This window comes from Lethenteron reissneri, chromosome 47, assembly GCF_015708825.2.
Source record: "Lethenteron reissneri isolate LAM-NWPU_2019-01 chromosome 47, ASM1570882v1, whole genome shotgun sequence".
Classification (NCBI taxonomy): Eukaryota; Metazoa; Chordata; class Hyperoartia; order Petromyzontiformes; family Petromyzontidae; genus Lethenteron; species Lethenteron reissneri.
The window spans coordinates 3,098,303-3,116,472 of record NC_083825.1 but is presented as its reverse complement, the minus strand read 5'-3'; the positions used below and the strand labels follow the sequence as shown (position 1 = coordinate 3,116,472).

General features: G+C 49.9%; 1 protein-coding gene across 1 annotated transcript in view; it reads left to right on the top strand.

Annotated features, from left to right (window-relative positions):
* Positions 1-2,030: 2,030 nt before the first annotated feature.
* Positions 2,031-18,170, top strand: part of LOC133354376 (pituitary homeobox 3-like) — a 115,658-nt gene continuing 99,518 nt past the window's right edge. The window contains exon 1 of the mRNA XM_061571172.1: positions 2,031-2,387. The gene's annotated coding sequence lies outside the window, so the exon portion shown is untranslated. The remainder of the gene's footprint in view (positions 2,388-18,170) is intronic.

The following is an 18,170-nucleotide window of genomic DNA, read 5'->3' as shown; positions in this document are numbered from 1 at the left end:
CCAACTTGTTACGTGGACGCATCAACTGGAAGCGATCACTTCATTCTCACCTGTGCGGGGGTGGGGGGGGGGGCACGTCGATGACGTCACGCCACCTATTCAAGGCCCCCGACTCGAAACGTTTATTTCAGAATCAGAGTATTTATTTATACTGGAGGGGGGGAGGGGGAATCCGGTGAGCTGTAAAGCTCTTTTTCAGAGATGTACAGTCGTGGGCGGGTAAGAACGTGACAACAACAAGCGGTACAAAAACCAGGATAGGAATGCAAAGTACAAGCAAGGTAAAGAAATCACCTAAACACAAACAAACACAACAACACTAATCCATCCCCATCCTACCAGACAAAGCCCACTGAAGTATCAACTTATTGTTCAAAAGCGACCTGGCCACAAATGATGGCTCAACAAAGTGGCCCATCATTTGGACATTTATAGCAGCAAGATTATCTAAATAGTCTAAACGCACGTTTCTAAATGTGGAGGGGGAAACCGGAGGACCCGGAGAAAAATCCACGCACCAACGGGGAGAGAGAGGCACGCAAACTCCAAATATACAGCAGGAGGCGTCATTGTCGGGATCAAACCCACGACCTCCTGAATACCAGGCGAGGTAGTTAACATCTCCTAGCCACCGTGATGATGACGAGAGAGACACGCAAACTCCAAATAAACAGCAGCAGGCGTCAGGGTCTGAATCGAACCCACGACCTCCTGCATACCAGGCGAGGTAGTTAACATTTCCTCGCCAACGTGATGATGAGAGAGACACCCAAACTCCAAATATACAGCAGCAGGCGTCAGGGTCTGAATCGAACCCACGACCTCCTCCATACCAGGCGAGGTAGTTAACATTTCCTCGCCAACGTGATGATGACGAGAGAGACACCCAAACTCCAAATAAACAGCAGCAGGCGTCAGGGTCTGAATCGAACTCACGACCTCCTGCACACCAGGCGAGGGAGCTAACATCTCACGACCGTGGCGCGCCCCTAACTAACTAAATAAGTAAAAGTCTGAAGTTCAAAATGCATCTTCAATTCCAAAGCTGTAGAAAGGCTGCGAGGAAGAATCCGATTAGCTGTAAAGCTCTTTCTCACTCGTGTGCAGTTGGAGCGGGATAAGCAAGTCGCAACAATCAACAACACAACAACAACAAGAGATATGAGTGCAACGTAGACAAAAAGTCAACACGTCACTTTAATTGAGCATGAATTCACGAGTAAAAGTTGCATCAGTACATCAAATTTCTGCCGATATTACAACACCAAATCCCTGCTTGGGGCAAGATACCAAAACAACAACAACAGAGCACAGCGAGACGACAGCGCACGCATTCCCTCAATGGCATTTGCACATTAAAATTGAACTATCGATACGCGGGGTAGGGATCACAGCGACAAATTCGGAATTGCATAAATGTGAATCTGCCCATCGCTAATCTTCTACTTCAGGAGAGATGGAAATAGGGGAGGGGGTCGAGCGGATAAAATGAGGGGGTATAGGGGATAGAGGGGAGGGGGTATTGAGGATAGGGGGGATGGGGGATGAAGGGGGATAGAGGGAGGGGTCGAGGGGGTCTAAGGAATGGGGGGTATTGGTGATAGAGGGGATGGGCGGTGGGGGTGTTTTAATGGCTGTGGCTGTTTCGTTTTTGTGCGGCCTCGCGGTTCTGCAACGGCGCTCAGGGGAGCGACAGGGAGAGAGAGAGGTGGGGAGAGAGAGAGAGGGAGGGAGAGAGCCGATGTGAAAAAATTCATGTCTCCTCGCGAGGAGGAGGCATTCTTACTACGACGCCCTTTGCGAACACAGCCAACGCGCTCTCTCTCTCCACGTATCTCTCTCCTCTCTCCCCCCGTGTCCCCCCCTCCCTCCCTCCTTGTGTGTGTGTCTCTCTCTCTCGTGGTGTCTCTCTTCTTTCACTCCGTGCCTCTCCCTGTCTCTCACTCTTCCGGACTCTCCCCGTTTGCCACTCCCCGTGGCACTCTCCCTGCCTCGCGATCTCTCTCTCCACGTGTCTCTCTCCTCTCTCTCTCTCTCTCCCCGTGACTCTCTCCTCTCTCTCTCTCTCCCTGTGTGTGTGTCTCTCTCTCTCGCCCCGCTCGCCATGTCAGGGCCGTGTGTGAGTCGTGAGTCGATCTCCCCCCGTCGCTGACTCTCCTCCACCTCCTCCTCCCCAACTCTCTGCGACTCTCACTTCGCGCTCTCGCTCCACTCCACGGGGAAGAGTGGAACTCAGTGTCAAGAAAACCACCCCCTCCCTCCCCCCCACCTTCAACGACCCCCTCCCTCCATCCCCTTGTGTCTCCCCCCCCCCCAACGCCGCCACCTGCCACCACCACCACCCCCTACACCCCCCGCATCGCCTCTCGACTTTGCCGCCGCAACAGGTGAGTCGAAGCGGTGGGCTTACCTGTGCGTGCGCGTTGTGTGTGTGGCGGGGAGCGGTGGGATAGCGGTCAGCGCCACGCTGCGCTACCAACTCGACGTCCGCGGGGTTCGATTCCCGCTCGCGGTCAACACCGGCGGCGATTATCTGAACCCACCCTGGGCCTCGCCTAGGTTGACTCAGCCTCAAATGAGTACCTGGTGCGGTGTGTAAACATCTCCATTGGGGAGACAAAGGCGACCGGGCGTGGTGTTGGCCATGCCGTGCCGCCCTTCATAGGTGCTGCTCGCTAACAGCACTTGCCCCAATAGTCTGTTCAGGCTATACGGGGCGGAGTATATTTGTCTTTTGTGTGTAGGTGTGTGTGTGTGTGTGTAGCTGTGTTGGTATGTGTGTGTGTCTGTGTATGGTGGGGGGGGGGGGGGCGGTAGTGCAGTGGTTTGCGCACTGGGCTACGTAGACGGCGAACCGAGTTCGATTCCCGCTCACGGCCACAAAGGCGGCCGGGCGTGGTGCTGGCCACCCATCCCTTCGTGTGCCGATCCGTCCTTCATAGGTGCTCGCTAACAGCACTTGCCCCAACAGTCTGCTAGATGCTATGCGGGTGATCTTTGTACGCGGTTATCGGTGTGCGCGCGTTTGTACGTATGCATGTAGGTGGGTGGAGTTACGAATGTATATCGGTACGTGCGATGCACGGCCGAATTAGCCGAGCGAATTACCTTGCATCGCGTCGTGGGCCTCTCCTAGGTCGACTCGGCCACCCCCCCCAAAATTAGTGAGCCCCCTCCCCCGTCCCGCTTTCTATCAGCTTTAGCGTCCCACTCCACAGGGCGGCGAATTACTCGGTGCACCGATGGTGACAGGTGGCGAAGCGGCAGCGATTTTTGATTTTTGTTGTCGGCTGAGCGAAAAACAAAAACTTCTTGTCCGTGAATCCGATCAGATATCCGCGGTGTCATTCACTTCGGTTTTGAAATTTTGATAATTTTCGGTGATGGCAAATGTGTACTTTGCTCACAACAAGAAGCAGAGAGAGAGAGGGGGGGGACAGAGATTCGTATTATATTTTTTATATAAATATACTATATTTGTACTTGATGTTGTACTGTACTCCTACTATATTTGTTGCATGTAATTAGGCCCATTTAGACCATCATTGTAATTCCTTATCATTTTCGCCAGTCCAGTTGTTATTTAAATGTATATATATAAACACACACAAACACTTGCACGCGTGTATCCGAGTATGTGTGGATGCGTTACACGTCCATGTACGTTGTCTTCATCGAGAAGAAAAGCCAAGAGACCAGCCGGGGTTAGAGTCTATCGCTTTCGAGAGTGATGATCGAGGAGGCAAACATCTGAATATTTATTCTGGAGGAATCCGATGAGCTATAAAGCTTTTTTCCCCGCAGATATCCAAATATGGTTGCCGGTGGGGAGGCGATGAGCGATGTTGCGTGGCTGTTTAATCCCAGTATATATTTAAATTTAATAAACATTCTTTTAGGGGGGGGGGTAACTTTGGACCACTCGCGCCGCCGACACAGAGTGACCGACTCTGTCACGGCCACTTTGAGTGAAGCCGCGAGCGTTCACGGATATTAACCAGGGCTGCCCCTAGGTTCGCGCGAGTGTACGTATGTCTCGTATATATGTGTAATATAAGCGTGTGTACAGACTTGTATACGTGTGCGTATGTATGCATACATGTGTATGAATACGCGTGTATGTATACGTGTATGTATGTACGCCAGCGTGTATGTATACGTGTGTGTATGTATATATATGTGTGTGTGTGTGTATGTACACGTGTGTGTATGTACACACACGTGTGTGTACACACGTGCATGTACACACGTATGTACACCCAACCCCCTCGTGTGCCGTGCCGGCCTTCAATGGAGCTACTTGCTAACAGAACTTGCCCCAACAGTCTGTTCATGCTATACGGGGGATCTTTGTCTTTATATAAGTGCGTGCATATGTGTATGTATACAAGTATACGTATATGTTTACCTGTATATACATGTATATGTGTGTGTATATACGTGCATGTACGTATATGTGTATGTATGTATACGTGTCTCTGTATGTATATGTGTGTATTTATACGTGTATATGTGTGTATGTATAAATGTGTGTATGTATACGTGTGTATGTGTGTGTATGTATACGTGTGTGTATGTACACGTGTGTATACGTGTGTGTATGTATACGTGTCTCTGTATGTATGTGTGTCTCTGTATGTATGTGTGTATGTACACGTGTGTGTGTATGTATAAATGTGTATGTATATGTGTGTATATATTTGTGTGTATGTATATGTGTATCTGTATGTATATGTGTGTATGTATATGTGTGTATGTATCCACTACCCACGGGTGCCGTTCCGGCATTCACAAATGCTACTCGCTAACAGCACTTGCCCCAACAGTCTGTTAAGGCTATACGGGGGATCTTTGTATTTGTACGTATCTGGGGAGCGAGCGGTGGCGCAGTGGTTAGCGCGCCGCCCTACGAACCCGGCGATCCGAGTTCGATTCCCGCTCACTGCCAACACCAGTGGCGATTATCTGAACCTGTCGTGGGCCTCTCCTAGATCAACTCGGCCTCAAATGAGTACCTGGTGCTTTGCGCGAACAATCAGCATTGGGAAATTGAGATACAAAGGTGGTCGGGCGTGTTGCTGGCCTTAATAGGTGCTCGCTAACAACACTTGCCACGACAATTGGTGAAAGGCGCTATGTGTATGTTGGTCTTTGTGCGTGTATGAATGTACATATATCTATTAAAACGTATGTATATTGCTATGTAATCTCAGTGTAACTATATGTGTTCTTTATTTCCCGCGTGCCGTAATCATTATATTAATTACGATATTGATTATAAGACTCGCTGAACAGTAAGACACATCTCTAAACGTGTGCCCTGTGTGAATGAAAGCGGTTTTTAAAAAACACGTGGTCGTACACGAAGCTCGCGGATTATAGCAGGCACCCCCAACTTTTGATTTGAAATGCACAATTGAAAAGTGCGTCTTATAATCAGGAGAATATTAAAGTAAATGTATTGTTAATATAATTTTAAAATGCAGTCCTTTATCAGTCGACTGCTGGATGGAGCCCTTTTATAAAAAAAAAAATGTCGTCGTCATTAATATCCACAGTCAAAATGTTTTAGTTACAAAAAAAAATATTTTTGACACAATCACCTTAAATAATAATAAAAATAAGAAACTAAAATATTGAGACCTTAATGATAATGCTGTACTAATATATGACATGCTGGGAACTTACACTGAGAGATACACACAGAGGACGTGGATTAGAGAACACGTGCTTCTCAAGCGGCATCATCACCATCCTCACCACCACCATCACCAGCCTCACCATCACCATCCTCGCCACCACCATCACCAGCCTCACCATCACCATCCTCAACATTACCATCCTCACCATCACCATCCTCGCCACCACCATCACCAGCCTCACCATCACCATCCTCAACATTACCATCCTCACCATCACCATCCTCGCCACCACCATCACCAGCCTCACCATCACCATCCTCACCACCACCATCCTCACCATTACCACCATCACCATCCTCACCATCCTCACCACCACCACCACTACCATCCTAACCTCCACCATCCTCACCATCACCATCCTCACCATCACCATCCTTGCCATCCTCACCACCATCACCATCCTCACCATCACCAGCCTCACCATCACCATCCTCACCATCACCACCATCACCATCCTCACCATCACCATCCTCACCACCACCATCCTCACCATCCTCACCATTACCACCACCACCATCACCACCATCACCAGCCTCACCATCACCATCCTCACCATCACCATCACCACCATCCTCACCATCACCATCACCAGCCTCACCATCACCACCATCCTCACCATCACCATCACCACCACCACCATCCTCACCATCACCATCCTCACCACCACCATTCTCACCATCACCATCCTCACCACCACCATCACCACCATCATCACCACCATTCTCACCACCATCACCGCCACCATCCTCACCATCACCACCATCACCATCCTCACCATCACCACCACCATCCTCACCATCACCATCATCACCATCACCATTCTCACCATCACCACCATCACCACCATCACCACCACCACCATCCTCACCACCATCACCACCACCATCCTCACCACCACCATCACCACCACCATCCTCCAGGACCAGCGCACGGCGCGGTGGTCGAGACTCATCACGGAGTGGCAGCCAAAGGATGGAACGCGTGTCCCGAGAGTCGTGTGCCGTGTGTGGGCGGAGCGGAATCGCCGCGCGTATCGATGCATCGACAGCATCGCGAGAGTGGATCGACCGTGGCCGATGGTGAAGCGCTGTCAGACGATGGTGCCCGATGATTGTTGAAGGCAGTAGCGATGATGTTAAGAATCGTCGTGCAGATGATGATTGTGAGTAATGATGATAGTCGAGGTGATGATGATGATGATGATAGAGATGATGATCGTGAAGATAACGATGATGGGAGTAGTCAGAATCGTCGTGATGATTATGATTAGGAGTAATAATGATAGTCTAGGTGGTGATGATGATGATGATAGAGATGATGATCGTGAAGATAATGATGATGGGAGTAGTCAGGATCGTCGTGATGATTATGGTGGAGGCGCCTTGGGGAGGTCTTCATCCAGTAGTCGATTGACCACGGCTGCTGATGCTGTTGCTAATGATGCCGATGATGCTGCCGATGATGCTGCTGATTATGATGCTGCTGCTGATTATTATGATGCTGATGATGATGCTGCTGCTGATGATGCTGCTGATTCTGATGATGCTGATGATGATGCTGCTGCTGCTGCTGCTGCTGATGATGATGCTGATGATGATGATGCTGCTGATGATGATGATGTTGCTGATGATGCTGCTGCTGACGATGATGATGCTGCTGCTGCTGATGATGCTGCTGCTGATGCTGCTGATGATGATGCTTCTGCTGATGATGCTGCTGACGATGCTGCTGCTGATGCTGCTGCTGATGATGATGCTGCTGCTGCTGATGCTGCTGCTGCTGATGCTGCTGCTGATGATGCTGCTGATGATGCTGCTGCTGAGAAGTAGCGCGTCTCGAGCCCGCAGACCCCCCACGGCGCCTCCTGCCCCCGCCCCGCCAACACCTCCGCGGGGGGTCTCTCCGACACTAATTGAGCAAACAAATAAACACGCCCTTAATTGGACAGCTCAATTAAAGCACACACACACACACACAGACCGCGCGCTGATTCATCAGGGGACCTCGGGACGGGATTCTCGCAGAGTCGCCCAGATCAGCCAGCGGCTCTGATCGTGACGCCCCAAAGTTGCGTAAATGCCGGCGTGAGCCACACTGCTGTCTGTTTTCTAGGTCGACTCAGCTTTAAATGAGTAACTGCTGCGGGTGGGTAAACATCGGCACTGCGGGGGGGGGGAGGGGGAGGGTGGGGAACGGGGGGGGGAGGGAGAGACAAAGGCGGACGGACGGGCGTGCTGATTCCTGGCCCACGCCACCAGCCTCGTTGCGCGACTCGCTAACAGCCTCCATTGCCCCTTGGCCCCAACAGTCTGTGGAGGCTACACGGGGGAACTTTGCCTTTGCACCGTCCGTGTGGTCTGTGCGTGCTTCTCACAGCTCTGTGTGCCGCCAGCATCCCAAGTTAGCTGCAGTGCAGGCGATAGAGTTGAACGCAGCCTACGGCTACACGTGTCACACACCATGTGGTGTCTCCACTGCTGGATGGAGGCTTCCCCAAGCCACCGAGCTCATATGCGCAAATCAATAGCATCGCTCCGATCGTGACAGGGAAACCTCGTCGGGTGAATATTGACGCCGGCACTTATGACCGTATTCTTCGGATTATAAGGCCTCAACGTTTCCTTCCTATGTTACCGATAACGTCCACAGAGCGACGTTGATGACTAGCTCGTATCGCGAACTATAGATGTGTGTGTGTGTTTTGTTATTTATGTTTAATTCGCCCAGCCACCGCATGCCTAAACAGCTTTTGTTCGGCCGGATCGAGGGGGGCTAAACGGGCGCAGCACGGGCTAGAGAAGAGATGGAGTGATGTGGTACAGGAGGACGTGGAGCTGAGTGGACTTGCCGATAACTGGTACCAGCGGTGTCAAGATCGGCCTCAGTGGAGGAGGCTCGTGATGGACGCTACTGGGCAGTTGGAGGCAGTCGCCCTCCAACAACAACGGAGGGTGGAGGAGCGACGCTCACAACAACGAGCGGAGCGCCGAGTAGCTAAAGCACAGCAAGTTGGTACAGTAGGGGGCACAGGTGGTGCATCAGCCAGTCATCTCGGTCATCTCAGTCAGTCGACCCGTGGCACCTGCTGGGTCTGCCCCGTGACCTCCTGCCAGCGGGCGTTCGACACTTCACGTGGCCTCAAGGTGCACATGGCCTGGCACAAGCGTCCTGGTGACGTCACCGCCACTTAGTGGCGAATGGCGGTTGTTGTTGTTTTGTTATTGCGTCCAATGAACGTGGAGAGACAGAGAGAGAGAGAGGCGTGGGGTGGTGGTGGCTGGCTGGGAGAGGGGTGCGGGCTCTCGTCTGGACCAGATCTGCCGCAGCGTCGACTCAAATCTCGAGCGCGACTCCGCTGGTAGTGAGAAGTCGAAAATATCGAAGCGAGCACGGGGAGTTGCCTCGCTCGGGGTCGAATCACCGCTCATGTCTCAACTGAGCCCTTCCCGGGAAGATCCTACGGCTGGCGGGGATGCGTCAAACGCCATCGTATAGTTTAAGCGCAATTACGGAATTCGTTGCTTTTATTCGCCAAAACGAACGCGACGCGTCATCGTTATTGTCATCAATATTTTTCTCACCATTTTATTTTAAATCAAAGGTTGGGTGAGTGCGCCCTTTAACCCCGGTAGGTGTGCACGCGTATATATAATATCTGTCTATATAAAGAATGCGATTATCGTATATTTTTTGTTTCCTTCGGAATATAATCAGCTCACTTGTGAAAGTGTCAATCGAGTTGGTACAATTACCTGGTCGCGCGAACAGCTGCCGGATGATAAGACGCACCAAGGGTCAAACTTAGCGTGAAATTGAAAGATGTTGGAAAGAAGTGCGTCTTATAATCAGGACAATATGGTAGTTACATGTTAAGACTAAACAACGGTCAACTTATCGTGAAATTGAAAGATGTTGGAAAAAAGTGCGTCTTATAATCAGGACGATATTGTAGTTATATGTTCGTTTAGAAAGCGTACATATTTATCGCGATTCATGTAAACGCTTAAGAGTGATCACATATATTTTAAATATACAATCTGTGTTGAGTACATGTAAACATACGTGTAAATGTGCGTGTACATGTATGTTTGGGTGGTATATTCAGATACCCTTGGCCTAATGGGTTGCGGGGGTGGGGTTAGCGGGGAATCGATGTCCTTGTATAATTTTTACTTTGAATATGAATTCGTTTATTTAGTGTTCATACTTTTGTATGAAAGGGGGTTGTCTGTCACTCAATTAGCCACGATGCGCGTGGCCTATTTAGAAACGGGACCATCAGAAGACGAAACCAAAAGTAACAAAAACTTCGATGTCCATCAGGACCACCCCATGCTGTGTCCGGCTCTCGTTATCCACGCGAAGGCTCATTGTCCGAAACGTCGCCCTATAAATTATCTTAAAGCTACGCCGCTAATGACGAGCACATCGAGTTACTTATTCTTGTTGCTGCTGTTAATTGCGTTCGCGGATCACTGCCAACGCAGCGGCAACAGCATCACCAGATACATGAATGTACACAATGTGGACTTTGACAAATACCAGTTGCTCAGGCGCAGACTCTTATGTCCACGAAACGCCAGACGGCCAGCAAGCAGACAGCACCGCGGACGATGCAATCGATGACAGTGAAGCCGATACCCGAATTGAACCGAGGTTGTTGTTGTTCTTCTTGTTTCTTTCGGTAAAGTCACGTAGAAAGGAAATAATAAAATAATAAAAATAAAACATAATAAAATACAATTCTCACGACGTTTCGGCCACAACGCAAGCAGCCGTCCTCAGGTGAAGAACAGGTCTGTCATTCAGACGCTGTCTTTCCGACAGAGCTGTTCTTCACCTGAGGACGGCTGCTTGCGTTGTGGCCGAAACGTCGTGAGAATTATTTTATTATGTTTTATTTTTATTATTTTATTATTTCCCTTCTACGTGACTTTACCGAAAGAACCAAGAAGATGAATCCCTGCAGTCACGAAAGCTTTACATCCAAAGTTGTTATTGTTGATGCAAGAGTTTGGGGGAGAGAGGGGGCGACGGTGATGGGAGGAGGAGGAATTCCACGTTGGAGCGGTGCGAGGGAAGACGCAGACAGAGAGAGAGAGAGAAGTGAGGTTACCTGCAGTGTGTGGGTGAGTGAGTGTGTGTGGCTGTGTGTGGGTGAGTGAGTGGGTGGGTGAGTGTGTGTGGGTGAGTGTGTGGGTGAGTGTGTGTAGCTGTGTGTGGGTGAGTGTGTGTGACTGTATGTGGGTGACTGTGTGTGGGTAACTGTGTGTGTGCGAGTGTGTGTGTGTGTGACTGGGTGTATGTGACTGTGTATGGGTGAGTGTGTGTGTGTGACTGTGTGTGTGTGACTGTGGGGAGCGGTAGTGTTGCGGTTAGCGCGCTGCGCTATGAACCCGGCGACCCGGGTTCGATTCCTGCTCACGGCCAACACCAGTGACGATTATCTGAACCGGTCCTGGACCTCTCATAGGTCAACTCAGCCTCAAATGAGTACCTAGTTCGGTGTGTAAACATCGCCACTGGGAAGACAAAGGCAGTCGGGCGTGGTGCTGGCCACCCACCCCCTCGTGTACCGTTCTGGCCTTCATAGGTGCTCGCTAACAGCACTTGCCCCTACAGTCTGTTAAGGCTATACGGGGGATCTTTGTCTTTGCATGGGGAGCGGTGGGTGTAGCGGTTAGCGCGCTGCGCTACAAACCCGGGGACAACGAGTTCGATTCCCGCTCCCTGGCCAACATCAGTGACGATTATCTGAACCGGTCTTGGGCCTCCCCTAGGTCGACTCAGCCTCAAATTAGTAGCACCTGGTGCGGTGTGTAAAATTCAGCACTGGGGGAATCTATGTCGTGTTCCCTCTGTGTGTGCACTATGTATGTCTCTCTGTGTCTATGTGTGTGTGTGTCTATGCCTCTGTGAGTCTGTGGTAGGAACGCGTGGTATGGCATGGTGGAGGAGATGGGGGGGGGTAATTTTCTGTCCGCGTGTCTATTAATAACCACGTGGAGTTCGAGGCTCGAGGCGGCTCAGAGGCAGCGCGAGAGAGAGTGGAGGGTGGTGGCTCATTAGAGTGGAGCCTGCTCCATTCGCTGAGCCACACGTCTCAGCCGCTCATGTGGGAACGATTCCTCAAAATTACAGCCGGGGCTGTGAGCGTGAGTGTGTGTGTGGTTGTGTGTGTGGATGTGTGTGTGGTTGTGTGTGTGGTTGTGTGTGTGGTTGTGTGTGTGGTTGTGTGTGTGTTGTGGGGAGCGGTAGTGTAGCGGCAGTGTAGCGGTGAGCGCGCTGCGCTATGAACCTGGCGACCCGGGTTTGATTCCCGCTCACGGCCAACACCGGTGACGATTATCTGAACCGGTCCTGGGCCTCCCCTAGGTCGACTCAGCCTCAAATGAGTACCTCGTGCGGTGTTTAAACATCGCCACTGGGGAGACAAAGGCGGTCGGGCGTGGTCACCCACCCCCTCGTGTACCGTTCCGGCCTTCATAGGTGGATCTTTGTCTTTGTGTGTGTAGTGTGTGGTTGTGTGTGTAGTGTGTGTAGTGTGTGTAGTGTGTGTAGTATGTGGTTGTGTGTGTGTGTAGTGTAGCGCTACGAACCCGGCGACCCGAGATCGAGTCCCGCTCACGGCCACCAACACCAGGTGACGATTATATGAACCGGTCCCGGGCCTCCCCTAGGTCGATTTAGCCTCAAATTAGTACCTCGTGCGGTGTTTAAACATCGCCACTGGGGAGACAAAGGCGGTCGGGCGTGGTGTTGGCCACCCACCCCCTCGTGTACCGTTCCGGCCTTCATAGGTGTTCGCTATAACAGCACTTGCCACGACAGTCTGTTAAGGCTATACGGGGGATCTTTGTCTTTGTGTGTGTAGTGTGTGGTTGTGTGTAGGGGGGGTAGCTTTGTCTTTTTTGTGTAGATGTGTGTAGGTGTGTGTATATTTTTGTTGGTATGTGTCTGTACCTTTGTACGGTGGGGGGGGCGGTAGTGCAGTGGTTAGAGCGCTGCGCTACGAACCCGGGCCGCACCAGTTCGATCCCCGCTCACGTCCAATAACGCTGGCGAACATTGAAAAACCGGGCCTGGACCTCCCCTAGGTTGACTCAGCCTTAACAGGATCAGTTCCTGGGGCGGAGAGTCAAACATCGTGCGCCGTGCTGGTCGCGCTAACCACTGCGCCACCACTCGTTCACTGGGAAATGAATGTGCGTGCAAATACGCAGCGAACGACACACACTGGTGTAGCATTTGTTTGTAACATTTGTTATGTATCGATTTAAAGCTTTCGTGACTGCAGGGATTCATCTTCTTGGTTCTTTCGGTAACGTCACGTAGAAAATATTTCCCTTCTAATAATAAAATATTTCCCTTCTACGTGACTTTACCGAAAGAACCAAGAAGATTTCTTATGTACTTAGATGCGGTAGACCGCGACTGATGTCGACCGCGAGCTGGAATCGAACTCCGCGTATATATGTGTGCATGTGTGCGTGTGTGTGTGCGTGTGTGTGTGTGCGTGTGTGTGTGTGCGTGTGTGCGTGTGTGTGTGCGTGTGCGTGTGTGTGTGCACAGGCACTCAACACATTCGTAACACCTGACAGACGCAAAGACAAAGCTAGCCCGTATAGCCCTAACAGAACGTTGGGGCAAGCGCTGTTAGCGATGAAAGGTCTGGAACTGTGGCACACGAGGGGATGGGTGGTAGGCACCACGCCCGGCCGCCTTTGTCTCCCCCAGTGGCAGCGTCCCACGGACTTTTTTTTTTAATCGAGATTCCACTCCCCACATCTCTCTTGCCCAAAGTCTCTCTCTCTCTCAAAGCCTTCGCTCAAATTGAACAAACTCGTATTTAAATTGTTATCCACAATAGAGGTTTTCGTTTGGGGTTAGATCGCGTAAATATAATTGTGTCGTTAAACCCGCCACCACCCGACACAGCCGATCAGTAAGGGGTTTGTCACGTGAACAAAACGTATCAATTCGTTACTAGTGCAGCACTAACCGGTGTGTTGGAGCGTAAACCCACGACAATTGCAATTCGAGTACGACGTTACACCAGAAATTACAACCAGCATCATCAGGCGACAGACAGGATTGTGGAGAAATCCTCCTGTTGCGTTATTAAATAGAGGGATAGATGTGATGGCGTCACTTCCCCCTCCAACTCAGCTTAAATATACGCTCCAAGCCTGGTGGTGTTTCATTCAGACGCTGTCTTTCCGACAGACCTGTTCTTCGCCTGAGGACGGCTGCTTGCGTTGTGGCCGAAACGTCGTGAGAATTATCTTATTATGTTTTCTTTTTATTATTTTATTATTTCCCTTCTACGTGACTTTACCGAAAGAACCAAGAAGAGGCGTCACTTGTGTTTCATATTACTTGTGATGGGTGTTTGTCCCTTGACCGCGATGATTAAATACGCTGTTGCAAGATTGAATGCTAGGTTGTTAATGTTAGGTTGTTAGTGTTCGGTTAATGTTAGTGTTCGGTGAGGTACACTTCGTTTCCTGCGTGAAAAGTGTTGGGCTCTAAGTTTTGCCCAAAAAAACAATGAACTCAACTCATCACAACGATGATGAAAATAGCGCTGTTTGTGGCTGGCCGCTTAACGCTGTCGGCGTGTGTTGAGCAACAGTAACCAGTACACGCACTCACGCGTACACGCAATTTAGAAACTGCACGCGTGTTGCCGCGTGTATGCGCTATATAAAGGCAAAGAACCCCCGTATAGCCTTTAATCGGCTGTTGGGAGCAAGTGCCGTTAGCGAGCGCCTATTAAGGCTGGGCACGGCACACTAGGGATTGGTCGGACAGCACCAGTGGCGATGTTTATACGCCGCGCCGGGTACCACTCGTCTAAGGCTGAGTCGACCCTAGGGGAGGCCCAGGACTTACGTTCGAACATTGGTCGTCAACGTTGGCCGTGAGCGGGAATCGAACCCGGGTTCCTTGACATCTGTTCCATAGCGCATGGTGCTAACCACTGCCCCACCGCTCCCTGTAGCGCACGCGGACACACACACACACGGGGGTTGTGCGTGCCTCGGTTTGCGTGCGCTTGTATTCACACGCTTACGCAGAGACCCACGCACACACATGCACACACACATGCACACACACATGCCCAGGGCGGAAAGGTTGATGTATGATATTACTGACATGTAAACATAGTAATAAGTTAAACATAAACATTTAGACGGCGCTACACCTACCAATTATACACACGCGCGCACATACTCTCTCTGTGCACACTCTACACACACTACACATACTACACAAACTACACACACACTACACACACACTACACACACACTAAACACACTACACACATATACTCTACACAAACACCCTCTATTCACACACACACACAACACACGCACTCTCTCTATTCACACACACACACTCTACACACACACTCTACACACACTACACACACACACACTACACACACACGACATACACACACACAACACACACACTCTACACACACACTACACACACTACACACACACTACACACACACTACACACACTACACACACACTCTACACAAGCACACTCTATTCACACACACACACTCTACACACACACACACACTCTACACACACACACTACACACGCACACTACACACACACACTACACACACGCTACAAACACACTCTACACACACACTACACACACTACACACACCACACTACACACACACTACACACACTACACTACACACTACATACACACTACACACACACTCTACACAAGCACACTCTATTCACACACACTCTACACACACACACACTCTACACACACACACTACACACGCACACTACACACACACACTACACACACGCTACAAACACACTCTACACACACACTACACACACTACACACACACCACACTATACACACACTCTACACACACACTACACACACTACACACACTACACACACACTACACACACACTCTACACACACACTACACACACACACTACACACATACACTACACACACACACTACACACACACACTACACACACGCTACAAACACACTCTACACACACACTACACACACTACACACACACACACTACACACACACGACATACACACACAACACACACACTCTACACACACACTACACACACTACACACACACTACACACACACTACACACACTACACACACACTCTACACAAGCACACTCTATTCACACACACACACTCTACACACACACACACACTCTCTACACACACACACTACACACGCACACTACACACACACACTACACACACGCTACAAACACACTCTACACACACACTACACACACTACACACACCACACTACACACACACTCTACACACACACTACACACACTACACACACACTACACACACACTACACACACTACACTACACACTACATACACACTACACACACACTCTACACAAGCACACTCTATTCACACACACACACTCTACACACACACACACTCTACACACACACACTACACACGCACACTACACACACACACTACACACACGCTACAAACACACTCTACACACACACTACACACACTACACACACACCACACTATACACACACTCTACACACACACTACACACACTACACACACTACACACACACTACACACACACTCTACACACACACTACACACACACACTACACACATACACTACACACACACACTACACACACACTACACACACACTACACACACACTACACATACTACACACACTCTACACACACACACACACTATACACACACACTACACACACTACACACACACACTACACACACACTAAACACACACTACACACACACTCCACATACACTACACACACAATACACACACTACACTACACACACTACACACACACTCTACACACACTACACACACTACACACTACACACACTCTATCCACTCGCGCTCGAAAGACACTGCACACACACTCCACACAAGCACACTCTATTCACACACGCAATACACACACACACACTCTACACACACACTCTACACAAACACTCTCTATTCTCACACACACAATACACACTCTCTCTCTATTCACACACACACTCTACACACACACGACATACACACTACACACACTACACACACACCCTACACACATACTCTACGCACACTACACACACTACACACACACTACACACACTCTATTCACACACACACACTCTAAACATACTCTGTACACACACAAGGTGAACACACACATACACACTTCAAAAAAACAAAGACACACACACATACACACACCTGACCCACTTACACAGACGTCACACACTTACACAACGCATTCACAAAGGCACAATCCTCACACGCTTGCGTGAAACACTCCCCCGTGCATCACGCACACAAAGACAAAGGTCTCCCGTATAGCCTTCACATACGGGTGAGGCAAGTGCTGTAAGCGAGCACCTTTGAAGGTCTGCTCGGTACACGAGTCGGTGGGTGACCAGCAACCCACGCCGGACCGCCTTTGTCTCCCCAGCGGCGGTATTTACACAGCGCATCAGGTGCTCATTTAAGGCTGAGTTGACCTAGGGGGAGTCCATGGAGACCCCCTTGCCCACGCGTTAGTCACTCTGTTGTGTTCGCTAGCAAGCACTTGCCCCAACAGTGTGTTAAGGCTATACGGGGGATCTGTGTCTTGTGTGTGTGTTTTCTATCTGGTCCTGGGCCTCCGCCTAAGTCGACTGTTTCTCGAAATTAATATGAACATCGCTACGAGGGAGACAAAGGCGGCCGGGCGCGGTGCTGGCCACCCACCCACCCCCCTTAGTGTGCCGTTCCGGCCTTCATTGGTTGCTGCTCAAATTTCGATTTAAAGCCTTCGTGACTGCAGGGATTCATCTTCTTGGTTCTTTCGGTAAAGTCACGTAGACTCTACGTGACTTTACCGAAAGAACCAAGAAGAGGTTGCTGCTCGCTAACGGCACTTGCCCTAGCAGTCTGTTGAGGCTATACGGGGGTGGGTGGGAGGGGGGGGTCTTTGTCTTTGTGCGTTTATGTATCGTTTTTATTTTTTTGAGCGAACCTACACATGGATTGTAATGTTTTATCATTGTTCGTGCAACCGGATTCAGATGTCTACCTCGCTTCCATTGTTGCGCAAAGGTTTGGCGTCACCCAGGTAAAAAATTAACCCGTAAAAACAAAGTTTTTCACTATAATTCCTTTATATGCGTGGCGGCTAGAGTCCTCTCGTCCTCTGGCTTGAGATGGCTGCCACCTATGGGTCAGATGATTGTCTGCCACCATTAAGCAATTGGTAATTAAATATTTAATATTTTTTTCCCTAAACAGTGTAACATTTTGGAAAAAAAATTTCACGACAATTAATTGTCACGCACAACGAGTCTGTGTGCAAAATGTCAGCTTGATTGGATCACGGGAAGTGGGTTAAAAAACGACCGAAAGATTTGCACGG